Here is a 12,666-nt window from a genome sequence, read left to right on the forward strand (position 1 = left end):
AAAGCACACAAAAGCTTCTTGTCCCAGCTATTGTGGAAGCAGTTTTTCAGAAGTTGACAATATAATGAATGGTGCATGTCACTACAGAAATCCAGAGCCCTCTTATTTTCACCTTTTTTGAATTTTTTAAATTAATGCATCTGAGAATGGAAATACTGGCTCGTGAACAGAAAAGTTGAAACAATTATGTTTAAATTGCCTTGACACGAATGAATAATGGTTTACTAGACTATGGTCCTGGCTGGATAGGGCCATATTGTGTAGTACCGTCAGCTCAGGAGTACAATGCTTAGCTACACCAATATGGTCGTACATGGAAACCCATTGCCAATGTGTGACTGTCAAATCTTTTAGAACACACATGGATAGCAGCTCCCACTAATGCACACTGGGACCTCATCACCAAAATATCCTGAAAAAGTTGACAAATCTCATCTACAGCATTTGTGACTTTCTAATTTAAACTTGATTTGGATTTGTTTTTCACATGTCATCAGGTGTATTTGCATGGGCTGATAAGCAAAATCCACGCCATTTACTTATTTAAAAAAAATAAAAATAGGAAATCTTAACAATAAATTCTTCAATTTTTAATGATATAGTACTTAGCACTTATACTACATTTTCATCCATACATTTGAAATAATCTTATTTGCACCGTAAAGTTATTACGTCCTTTGTCTAGCTTGTTCCTCGCCACTTCCTCCTGATTTTTGTGTTTGTCTAACTGTGAATTTCTTTGTCGACTAGTGTCCCCCTGGGTGCTCCACTACAAGTGTCGGGGTCGTCCTGGCACTGCAGCTTGGAGAGTTTTCCTAGCTGTAGTCCCCGCCAGACCGCGCAAGCGCAGATGCCGACTCGTGCCGTTCACGTCTTTTCTGTGGAGCGCAGTCCGGCCTGCCAGTTCCTTCTAACTGTCCACGGCTGCAGATGGAATCCGGACGAGCTCTTCCTCCATTCTGAAGAGAGAGAGAGAAAAATTTTAAGTAGAAAGTTCTGTTTTTTTCATCTCAGTTTAGCCCCTTCCCAGTAGTTCTAGTTCCAGTTTGTTCTCCCCCCCCCCCAAAAAAAAGTTTTCTTCTGTGTATAGTTATACACAATTCACTGCTTTTTGACAACAACAACAACAACAAAAGGAGAGAGGAAGAAGGACTTAGGTTTGGTAGTGGTGCCATCATGCCCGGTTCCCCTGCGTTTAAAAAGTGCATGTCATACCGGGACACCATGCCAGCGTCAGACGGCCACTCCCACTGCATTAAGTGCCTTGGGGAGGGTCATATCCCCCAAAAGTGCACGCAATGCTCTAAATTAACTGCCTGCGCGAGGCAGGACAGGGAGATGCAGCTAAAGATGCTTCTCTTCAACAAGGCATTGCAGCCGCCCACCACAGAGCACTCAATGGACGAGGCGCCTGTGGCGCATAGGTCCCATGACAAGCAGACCCCTGTCCCTGCCAGGCGTGTCAGTGCGGGAGATGCACTGAACACGTCAGGATTGCTGCCTAAGCATGCCACGGCTAAGGCACCCAAAGACCACAGTACATCCGCGCCTAGCCCTGCGATTCCATCCGACCTGGCACCGCGACCCAAATCGGCACCGGTGACAGCACCAAGAGAGCCTCATGCCGCTCCGAGAGCAACCCCCTCGGCACTGACAGTCTCGGTGCTGAAGCGAGCGGCATCACCACATCATTCGCGCCCGGCGCCGATGTTCTCAGCACCGATCCCAGCGTCTTTGGCAGGGCCAACATCATCCATGCCGGCACCACTAATGCCACCTTGGCACTGAGAGAGGTCGGAACCGAGATACCTCACCTCAGCTCCGACTAGCCCTATGCGTTCAGCTCCACCTCCTGCGCATGCCTCTACAATGCCTACTAAGGTGCAGCGCAAGTCTAGGCACATATGCATACCAACACCAAGTCCTGAGGTGGTTGTTTTTTCTCCTAAGCCTTCTCCACCTTCCTACCGCTCAAGAAGTCACAGACATGAACACTATGTTCACCTCCATGACGTTATCAGAGATCCCCTGTGTCGATCATGCTCACCTCATCGTTACTACCGATCCCACTGCCCTCATTCACCTTCACACTACACAGTGTGGTCAAGATCACCAAGGTCACCAACGTCACAATATTCTTGCCACTACAGGAGTGCATTCCTCTCCAAGGCACTGCCCTCAAACATATAACCATCACAGCCGGCACTACACTTACTACTATCGTGAACGTCCACGCTCACGTAGTGCGATATATTCTGCATCTGGGTCACTGAGACCCAGGCAATCCCAGTCTCCACAGCACCCGACCCATGACATCCCACCTCCTAGACAGGCTCCTCCGACACCCACAGGTGATGCACCCTCTACTTCGAGCCAGGAAGTAGGAAAGGGAAAGGGATGATAATCTTCCCTCCCACCGTGAGCAACAGCATATGGTCTACCCCACTGATCAGTCGTCCTCCTCACCGGACGATGCAGTATTCCAGGGTCACTCCTTCCTGCAGATGATTACAAACAGTTACAAGAGCTGTTCAAAAAGGTAGCCCAATCCCAGGAACTGCACACCATGGACATGCCACAGAAACAGTACCGTCTGTTAAAAAGTCTACAACCATCCCAGAAATCCAAGCTAGCGCCCCCCCCCCCCTTCGACGAGGCCATCTTGGAAATTGCCAATGACATCTTGCAAACTCCATCCTCTGTGCCACCAACAAACAGACATACTGATAAGAAATACTGTGTAGCTCCTAGGGACACTGAATTCTTATTCACGCACCCTCAGCCCAACTCCGTCGTTATGGATGCTGCTCAACAAAGATCAAAGACAGCACAGGGTAGAGCAGCAACAACTGATAAGGAGGCAAAGTGCTTGGATTTGTTGAACAGAAAAGTCTATTCCTCTGCCACGGCAACCCTCAGGATGGCAAACTACATGGCTCTCCTCACCAATCATGATTTTGATAATTATACTAAACTGGATGCTCTCCTGGAATTTCTACCTGAGACTAAAAGGCAAATTTTGAAGGCAGTAGTGCAAGAGGGCTACACAGCAGCCCATACAGCACTGCAAATTGCCCTAGATATTGCCAACACTGCCTCTCGACCCACAGCGACATTGGTGGTCATGCGGCGCGCTTCCTGGCTCCACCTGGCATCAGTACCGAAGGACCTCCAACTAAAAGTAGAGGACCTACGTTTCGACCGTCAATCGCTGTTCGCTCAGAACACCGATCAGGTCTTCCATTCCGGCAAAGACTCACACTGAGGACTCTTGGAATGTATACTCTCATACAGGCACAAGAGATTTGGTCTTACAATAAGCAGAGACCTTTCTCATATGCTGCACCCTGCTTCAGACCATATGATCAGCCGAGGCAGAGACAGTGTACACAGAGACGCTGCCAACAACCAGGCAAAGTGTCTAACCAACAGCACCCTCGGCAGCAGGTTTGACGTGTCGATCGAGGGACTGCGTGCTATTCCCCTTACAGAGGCTCCACACAACACAACCACGTTATTCCATCACCAGTTGAGACCGTACCACCTCCGCTGGTTCGCGGTAACCACAGAGCATTGGGTCAGATAAATCGTCACATCCGGTTTCACCATTCCATTCTCTACCCAGCCCCCTCCTTCCCTTCCTACCCCGTCCCTCTTCAGGGACCCGGCTCATGAACCTCTTTTGTACCAAGAGGTCACATGTCTCCTTACCATCAGGGCATTGGAGACAGTGCTGAAGCAGTTCAGAGGGAAAGGCTTCTATTCCCGGTACTTCCTCACCCAAAAGAAGTCTGGTGGGTGGAGGCCTATCCTGGATCTCCGCAGACTCAACCGCTACCTTTGAAAACAAAAATTCAAGATGGTCACGTTAGCCTCTATCATTCCAGCTCTGAATGAATGGGATTGGTTCGCGTCCCTCGATCTGCAGGATGCTTATTTCCACATAACTGTGCACTCAGCTCACAGGAGGTTCCTCTGTTTCACATTGGGTGAAGACTATTACCAGTACAAAGTGCTACCTTTTGGCCTCTCGGCAGCACCGAGAGCATTTTCCAAAACCCTAGCAGTCATAGCCACCTACCTCCGATGCCTCGGCATCACCATCTTTCCTTATTTGGACGACTGCCTGCTGAAGGTCCTTTCTGCAGACAAAGCTAAGGCAGCAGTCAACACGTCCAGGGTCATGTTCAAAGCCCTAGGGCTCATTATCAGTCTCCTGAAGTCTTCTATGGCGCCTTCCCAGTCTCGAGTTCATCAGGGTGAGGCTGGATTCCATAGCCGCTACAGCGTATCTGTCCCTGGACAGGTTCCATACCATCTAAGACCTCGGGAACACTTTACTTGCTGCTCCCAAAACACCCATACTTACCTGCCTGAAACTGCTGGGTCACATGGCGGCCACCACTTATGTGGTGCCCCACGTGAGACTCCATCTGAGGTGCCTTCAACATTGGTTACTCACCATATACACACCGGGCAACCAGAACACACGCAATTCTGTGGTTGTCCCAAAGCACATGAAAGACTCCTTACTGTGGCAGCTCAACCCGAAGAATGTCTTATCGGGCATCCCCTTTCACACCCTGAAACCAGCTGCACAAATCACCACAGATGCATCCCTAATTGGTTGGGGAGCTCATATGCATTACTATCCTGCTCAGGGGCTTTGGACACATCAGGAGTCCCTATTGCACATAAACGTTCTGGAGTTGCAAGCTGTGTCCAACGCCTGCAAACACTTCCTGCATGTAATACGAGGCATCAAAGTGCAAATTCTCACCGACAACATTTGCACTGTCTACTCCATCAATCGGCAGGGTGATGCCAGATCCCAATCCCTCTGTGCCGAATCCATCCACTTATGGAATTGGGCTGTCCAGCATGGAATCACACTCACTGCTGCTTACCTCCCTGGCAGGAACAATACTATTGCCGATGCATTCAGCAGGGCCTTTCCCCTGCAGCACAAGTGGGAATTGCTCGACGAAGTAGTCTGCAACCTCTTTGAGCATTGTAGGTATCCCACCATAGAACTTTTCACCATTCGGATCAACAGGAAGTGCCGCCGCTATTGTTCAAGAGCAGGAATAGACACAGCTTCCCTGGGGGATGCCTTCCTTATCGACTGTGGACCTCATGACTTACTCTACACCTTTCTCCCCATCCCACTCATTCGATGGGAGCTGGAGAAAATAGTTACAGACGGGGCAACAGTGATAATTATAGCCAGATCTGTCGGGGCCAGAACACTATCTCAGCTAACAGAGATGTCAGCTTCCGCGGTTACACAACTTACTGTCGCAACGGCACGGGTAGCTCCTTCATCCTCACATTGACCATTTGGACGTCACGGTTTGACTCCTAGCTGGCTCCAGGGCCCAGAAACGACTTGCTCTCAGGCAGTGAAAGACGTCCTCATACATAGTAGATACCAGACCACCCAAAAGACCTACCTTCACAAATGGTGTCGATTTCAGTCCTGATGTGAGGTAAGGGCTGTCGATCCTCTAGCAATATCGGTACAGCAGATACTGGACTGTGTTCTACAATTGAAGACCGGAGGACTAGCGAGCTCCTCGCTTAAGGTCCACCTGGCAGTGATTTCTGCCTTTCGTCCGCCCATTGACGGTTGGTCAATCTTCACTAACCCACTGACCAGAAGATTCCTAAAGGGTATCGCAAACTTGTATCCCCCTCACAAACCTCCCCTGGAACAGTGGGACCTAGGTCTAGTCCTGGACACTCTGACTCGTCCTCCCTTCAAACCATTTGCGACATGTTATCTACACACACTCACGATGAAAGTGACGTTCTTGCTTGCCATCACCTCCGCACGGTGCGTGAATGAACTGGCAGCACTCTCTGCTGATCCCCCATATATGTTATTCACCAAGCGGGGGGTAATTCTGCGCATTCACTCTGCCTTCCTGCCAAAGGTCAACTCTCCGCTTCACATAAACGAACCTATAACCTTACCTACCTTTTACCCTAAACCGCTCTCCAACATGGAGGAGATGCGCTTACATACGCTAGACATCAGAAGAGCGCTTGCTTTTTATCTGGAAAGAATGCACCCCTTTTGAAAGTCGCAGCGTCTTCTATTATCCATAGTGGACCGTTCTAAGGGCCAGCAGCTTTCTGCACAGTGCATTTCCACTCTTATTGTATCCTGCATCACTTGCTATTATTCCTTGCGTAATAAAACGTTACCTCATAAACCAAGGGCACATTCTACTAAAGGGATTGCAACCTTCACGGCTTTCCTGAAAGGTGTACCACTGCAAGACATATGCCGTGCGGCTACCTGGTCCTCCACCTTGACCTTCGCCAGGCATTATGCCCTCGCAAGCATGCTAACAACCGATGCTGCGATGGCCCAGGCAGTCCTATCCACAATGCAGAGACCTTGATTCCAAAGCACATCATTTACATCGGACCACTGCTTTGTATTCACCTGTAGTGGAGTACCCACGGGGACACTACTCGACGAAGAAGGAAGGGTTACTCACCTGTACAGTAACATCTGTTCTTTGAGATGTGTGTCCCCGTGGGTGCTCCACAACCCGCCCTCCTCTCTGCTTCGGAACTGTTCTCTTTGTCTTTCAGATGGTTCCGGCTAGGAGGAACTGGTGGGCCGGACCGCACTCCACAGAAAGGGCGTGAGGCGGCATCTGCGCATGCACAGTCCGGCGGGGGCTACTGCTAAGGAAAACTCTCCAACCTGCGGCACCGGGATGAGCCCAACACCTGTCGTGGAGCACCCACGGGGACACACATCTCGAAGAACAGACATTACTGCACAGGTGAGTAACTCTTCCTTTTCTAGTTTTGTTTCATGAACCTTCATTTCTATCTCTCTGGTTTTTTCAGTTAGCGGAGTCACTAGTTAGGGTTGCCAACCCTCCAGAATTATTCTGGAATCTCCAGGAATTCAAAAATAATCTTTAATTAAAGATTGTCTCATGCAGGGTTGGATTAACTCTCCTGTGTGCTATTAGATCTTGTGGGGCCTCTGCATACAAGTCTTTTTTCCTAATTTAAAACAAAATGATCACAATTATGACATTAAACACTAAACTTGCCTTGGGTGCAGGAGGGGATTCTGACCTGGGGCAGAGGGTTGGGGAGCAGGAGGGAGTGCCAGGTGCAGGCTCTGGCTGGGAGGTGCTTACCATAGATGGCTTCTGGCTGGCAGTGCAGCAGGGCTCTGTCAGGTTGCCTGCATGCTGTGGCTCCATGTTGCTCCCAGAAGTGGCAGCTACTGGCACGGCTCTCAGACAGCATGTTTTCCTGTGCTGCCCATGCCAGCAAGTTCTACTGCCAGCCAATAGGAGCTGCAGGGACAGTGCTGAGGATGGGGACAGTGTGCAGAGCCACCTCCATCCTGTCCACAGCCGCAGAGCCTTGCCAACAACTGGCCGCTTCCAGGAGTGGCCTGGGGCTGGTGCATGCAGACAGACTGCCTGAGCCCTGCTGGATTTTAGCAACCCAGAAATCACAATCAACTGGCAGAGGCTCCAGGGTCAACTAGTCGATTGCAGTCACCATGAACACTCACCTTGCTCTCTGGGACTATGTCTAGACTACGGGGTTTGGTATCCCGCAAAAACCCCACCGTGTCCAAGTAACGCGTTTGCTCTTCTGCTTTTTTTCGTGGAGCCCCTGTATACCTTGTTTCATGAGGCATAAGGGCTCTGCCAAAAGAGGAGGCTTTTCCACTATTTGGCCCTGTCTAGATGGGGAAAAGCCTCTTCCGGGGGGGGGGGGGGGGAAGCGGAGCGCATTTTGCGTAGCTTTTTCCACAAAAACGCCTCAGTCTAGACCTAGCCTGGGGCTCCTCACCACCCTATCCTGCTGGGCCAGATCTCCTGGTCTCCCTCAGACAAGTCACAGATCTGAGATCACCCCCCTATCCCCAAGAGCAATGCAGGCACTGAATCACTTAGCTCTGAGGGGAATGGTGTTCAAAAGCTCAGCATTCTGGAAAGCCCCAAATGGGATCCAAACCCCAAATAGATCTGTCTTTCACTGTGTGAGTTTCACTCGTTGAAAGCTCATTCAGGTAAACCCCCTTTTATAATAAGAGGAGGATGTACACACTGATTGCTCCCCCAGGTAGCAATTATTTGGTTGATAGTAAATAAAAGTAATTTTATTAAGTATAAACAGTAGGACTTAAGTGGTTGCAAGTGAACACTGACAGAGCAAAGTAAATTACAAATTTAAAATAAAATGCATAGCTAGTTCTAATACACTAAAGCTTATTGCAAACTTACTCTAAAACTGTTCTTATTCTGGGCAAGCCTTCAAGCCAAGGAAGATCTTTTACTCTTACCTGAGTTGTTGGCTCCCTTCTTGGGTATGTCACACCAGCCAAAGACAAATGGACAGATAGCTTCACATTGTTTTATAGATTCCACTTTGGGTAGGAACCTGTTGTTCTCTCTCTCACCTTCCATGGAAAATTACCTGGTCAAACTGGTATCCCCCTACCAGCTGGGGTGGTCACGTCTTCCTGAGACCAACCCCTGCTTAGACTTAAAGGACAAACGAGGCTGTTCTCAAGTCATTAAGTTGCTCACCCAGTCATTAAGGTGTCCATGCATTGGAAACAACCATGATAGCTTTCATTTGCACATTTAAAACCATAAAGCTTTCCATACTCCATATTCCTAACTTTACATACACAAGTGATACACCAAAACAAGATCTACAGATACAGCAGATTGTGGTATTAAAATTGATAGGATACATGATGTATTTTGTCCAAAGCATCTCTGAGTTATGCATATTTGTTTATATAAGACAATTTCATATAGCATGGCAGGAGACCATCACAAGTGGGTTGGCTAGCTCCCAGTGTCTGATGGGAGAATAAGGACCCTGAGACTTACAGTCCCCAGGAACAACAGAGATACGCCAATGCTCCAGCTCAACTTGACTAACTGGGCAGGCTGGCTCAGGAAACCAGGGATCTTGTGCTCTGTGTGAGCTGGAATTGCCTGGGTCAGGCAGAGTAGGTCCAAACTGAGCTGGAAAGCAGCAATGTGCCTGCCAGAGACAAAAGCCAGAGAAGCAACCCAGAGAGCAGGCCTGTTCTGAGAGGAGACTTATAGCAACCAGAACCAGAAGAGCCAGAAAGAGCAGCCATTGGGCCGAGGTAGAACTGTGCTGGAGCAGTCCACAGTGGATGCAGAGAACAGCTGTGGAGAGTGAGAGTGGGCAGCAGGTCCAGCACAGGGAGACAACACCAACCAGAAGGCTTTGCTGTTCAGACTTGGAGGGGAATCATAATCCTGATAAGAGAGGGAGAGGGAGGAGCTGATTCCTGTCACCTACAACCTGAAGGCATGTGGCCATCACCAGAGCAAGTGTCTGACCCCAAGCATCCCTGCCGCACAGCCAGGAAGTAAGGAGATGGCCTGGAATATGTGAGGAACAGATTATAAACTGCCCTTACGCTCCAGAGACAGCTGTTTGTCATGGCCCCATGCCAAAGAGCAGGGCAAGGTGTTTTCCTTTACCCATTCCCATTTTCAAAGACTAGCTATAGACACAGAAAGTGATAAAGCTTCTTTCAAAAGGTTGCACAAACTTTTAAAATGGCAAGTGTTAGGCAATCTTTACATCGATGAGTATGGGGGAGCTGACAGCCACATGCTCTATAATAGAATATCTGATATAAGCTACTTACAATATAGGGATTCTTATGGATTGACATTAAATTGTGACAGTATATATGTGTATTCCTTTTTTATAAGTGAATGTAGGGCTCCACGGAAACAAGCAGAGACTTGGTCTTTGGAAAAAAGAACTTACAACCCTGAGCTTGCAGAGAGTATGTGGGTGGACTATCGCAGCTGTGCGGCATTTCACTGATTGCAACAATCCACCTGTGTGCTGTCAGTTGTGCTGTCAAAAGGCTCCAATCTTGCAAACAGCCTCCAAGTCAATCGGGCTGCTCACATTTTCCCATGAATATTTCCAGAATTGGGCAGGTCCCAGATTCCGCCATGACAGAACAAGTGAGGAATGTAAGAGAGAGGTGGGAAGGAAGGAAGGAAGGACCAGAATTCCAGAAGTAAGATCACATGGTTATTCAGTGAGCCACATGCGAAATTTGGTGGTTCTGTTAAATTAGATTGTGTAAAAACTCAGATGTGACATGACAGAAAAGGGCTGTTAGAGAGGATTTGTGTGATCTCTATCTCAAAAGGCTCTGGCTGCGTAAAACTGTGACACCACTCCATATTATATAATGGGTTCTAAAATAGTTATTAATGAACATGCACACTAGTCTCTTTCCTGCAATAAATAACTGGGCTGTTTGGGGAGTAAGAGGCTGTTCATTACATAAAATAATGGACCGAACCATAAATATTTAAAAATAAAGCTTGTTCCATGTCTCTCTTATTTGACATTTTCTAAATTAAGTTTTTAATGCGGATGAGGAAACCTCAAAATGTCATGGATTGGGGTTTAGTTCAGACTTCAAGTGTGTAGCTGAAGATTCTCCAAAGCATTCAAATCTCTTGTGCTTGTAGCATGTGCCTTTTTTATTTAAAAAAAAAAAGATCTAGAATAGTTCAGAAGTATAGTATGGAATACTAAGGGTCGCATTCTTTTTTTAGTTATATGACATGTGACTCTGTTGTAATTCCACTGAAAACATTCATGTAACAATGAATAGAATTTGACTATATCTTCCAGTGGTGGTAGTGCAATGTTTTGGCAGGATGCTGTAGAATAGGGTAGCAATTTTTTCAATCAGTCGCCTAATTACAGATGGGTTTGGTAGCCTGTTAATAAAACTTCCCAACATCCTGTTTTCAGTCGCTTATTACATTGCCAAATTTCAACAACTTGGACTAACATTTTCCATTCTTGGTGTCTACCTCAGGCTGATTTTTTTTATTTATTTTAATTCAGCCCAAATGGTTCAGCTGTTTCCTAGAACAAGGCTAAGGGAGAATATATTATTTCGCTCATGTTACATTCAGGTGACCTTTTCTTTGAGAGGCTATGGTGCCAACATGCTTTGGAGCATAGACATGAAAGTTAGCAGAGATGATTTCTTTGTCATGAATATGACACAAAGAGCCCTTGATGACAACTGGCACAGGGCATAAGGAGTGCTCAGGGGCTGATGTCTGCATAATATTTAGCCAAAAAGTTAGCATGCAAGATCTCTGCTGAGAGACCATAGCCTGCTGGTTGGTCATCATAAACCATTGCAAAAATCTATGTCAGGGTATTATTTTTAAAGTTATGTATCTGTACTGAAAATTGTGCTTTTAAGGTATGTAAGACAAGACACCAGAAGGTAATAACTGTTTAAGTGTTGGTAGGAAATACTATCTCCCTGGCGGACCATTGTGTATCTGTAACAGGGCAGCTGCCCTGTACTGGCCCTTTAAGAGCCAAACCCCAGCCTGGAGCAGGCCCGGGGAGTTCAGCCCAGCTGGGTGGTGTTGGCCAATTAAGGCCCAGCTGGGAGCCATAAAAGGGAAGGGCTGCTTCAGAGAAGGCAGTGTGAGCCTGGCTGCCGAGGGAGCAGGATGCTCCCTGGAGCTAGGGCAGGGCTAGAGAGTCAGGCTGGGCCAGGGCGCTCGGACAGCCAACCGGCCAGCCTGCTAGGCCTGCGGCAAGGCCTGCTGGAGAGACACCAACCCCCGGAAGGGGGGGCTCAGAGCGAGTGACTTGGGCACTGCCGGAGAGCAGTGTGGCGAAGAGAACGACGTGACCGGAGGAGTCCTGAGGGGAAACACCACGTGAGCGGAGGCCCGGGCGGGCGGAATGGACTGATTCCGGGGACAGACGACGGACCCCCGCTACGCTGGTGAGTGGCCCCCTCACAGTATCTTACAATTTAAATCTATTTGCAGATGGCGCCATCCGCTAACTAAGATTATGTAGTCTACAAGAGTTCATGAAATATACAGGAAGGAACTCACAACAGTCCTATTTATGAAGATCAAAAATTATTTTGCTATATCAGGAGAATGCAAGGAAACACACAATATCCTTCACTAGGGGACCGGGATGGATTAACTTTTTGTGGGTCTGGCTCCACACACATGCATGGGCCCCTCTGGGGCAATGGAATAGGCATGGGGAGGTCAGTTCTTGGTGCAAGTCAGGGGAAAAGGGAAATGGCACGGCATGTCTGTACCCAGTACAAGGGCCCTGTTTACAAACCAGCAGTGCCCAGGTGCACTCTAGTCCAGCCAGCCCTGAACTGCCAGCATACTCCTCCCTTGTAGAGGTGGATCTATGGCTACGTGTAGACTGCAGGCTTCTTTCAGAAGAAGCTTTCCCAGAAGAGATCTTCCGAAACAATTTCTTTCGAAAGAGATTGTCCACACAGCCAAAGTGCGTCGAGGATCTTCTTTTTTGAAAGAGAGCATCAACACTGAATCGACGCTCTCTCACATGTAAGCTGTGATTACTGTGGACGGAGTGGCCACCAGGGCACCTGTGCATTTTCCTCTTTCCTTTTCTTGCAAAATAACTCCCTCTTCCCCATCCACACACTTTTTTCCAAAAGAGCTCTCTCAGAAAAAGGCTTCTTCCTTGTAGAAAGAGGTTTACCAATGTCAGAGAAACCCCTCTGTTCTTTTGATTTTTTTTTTCCTCTCAAAAGAATGCCATTGCAGTGTGGACTAA

At 48.0% G+C, this 12,666-nt stretch overlaps 1 long non-coding RNA gene across 1 annotated transcript in view; it reads right to left on the minus strand.

The window, feature by feature from the left end:
• Positions 1–821: 821 nt before the first annotated feature.
• LOC142826974 (uncharacterized) overlaps positions 822–12,666 on the minus strand; it is a 56,066-nt gene continuing 44,221 nt past the window's right edge. The window contains exons 2-3 of the long non-coding RNA XR_012901285.2: positions 3,712–3,838; positions 822–959 (exon numbers count right to left, since the gene is read on the minus strand). This is a non-coding gene — a long non-coding RNA (uncharacterized LOC142826974). The remainder of the gene's footprint in view (positions 960–3,711; positions 3,839–12,666) is intronic.

The sequence above is a fragment of the Pelodiscus sinensis genome, chromosome 2 (genome assembly GCF_052426305.1).
Source record: "Pelodiscus sinensis isolate ZL-2025 chromosome 2, ASM5242630v1, whole genome shotgun sequence".
Taxonomy (NCBI): Eukaryota; Metazoa; Chordata; order Testudines; family Trionychidae; genus Pelodiscus; species Pelodiscus sinensis.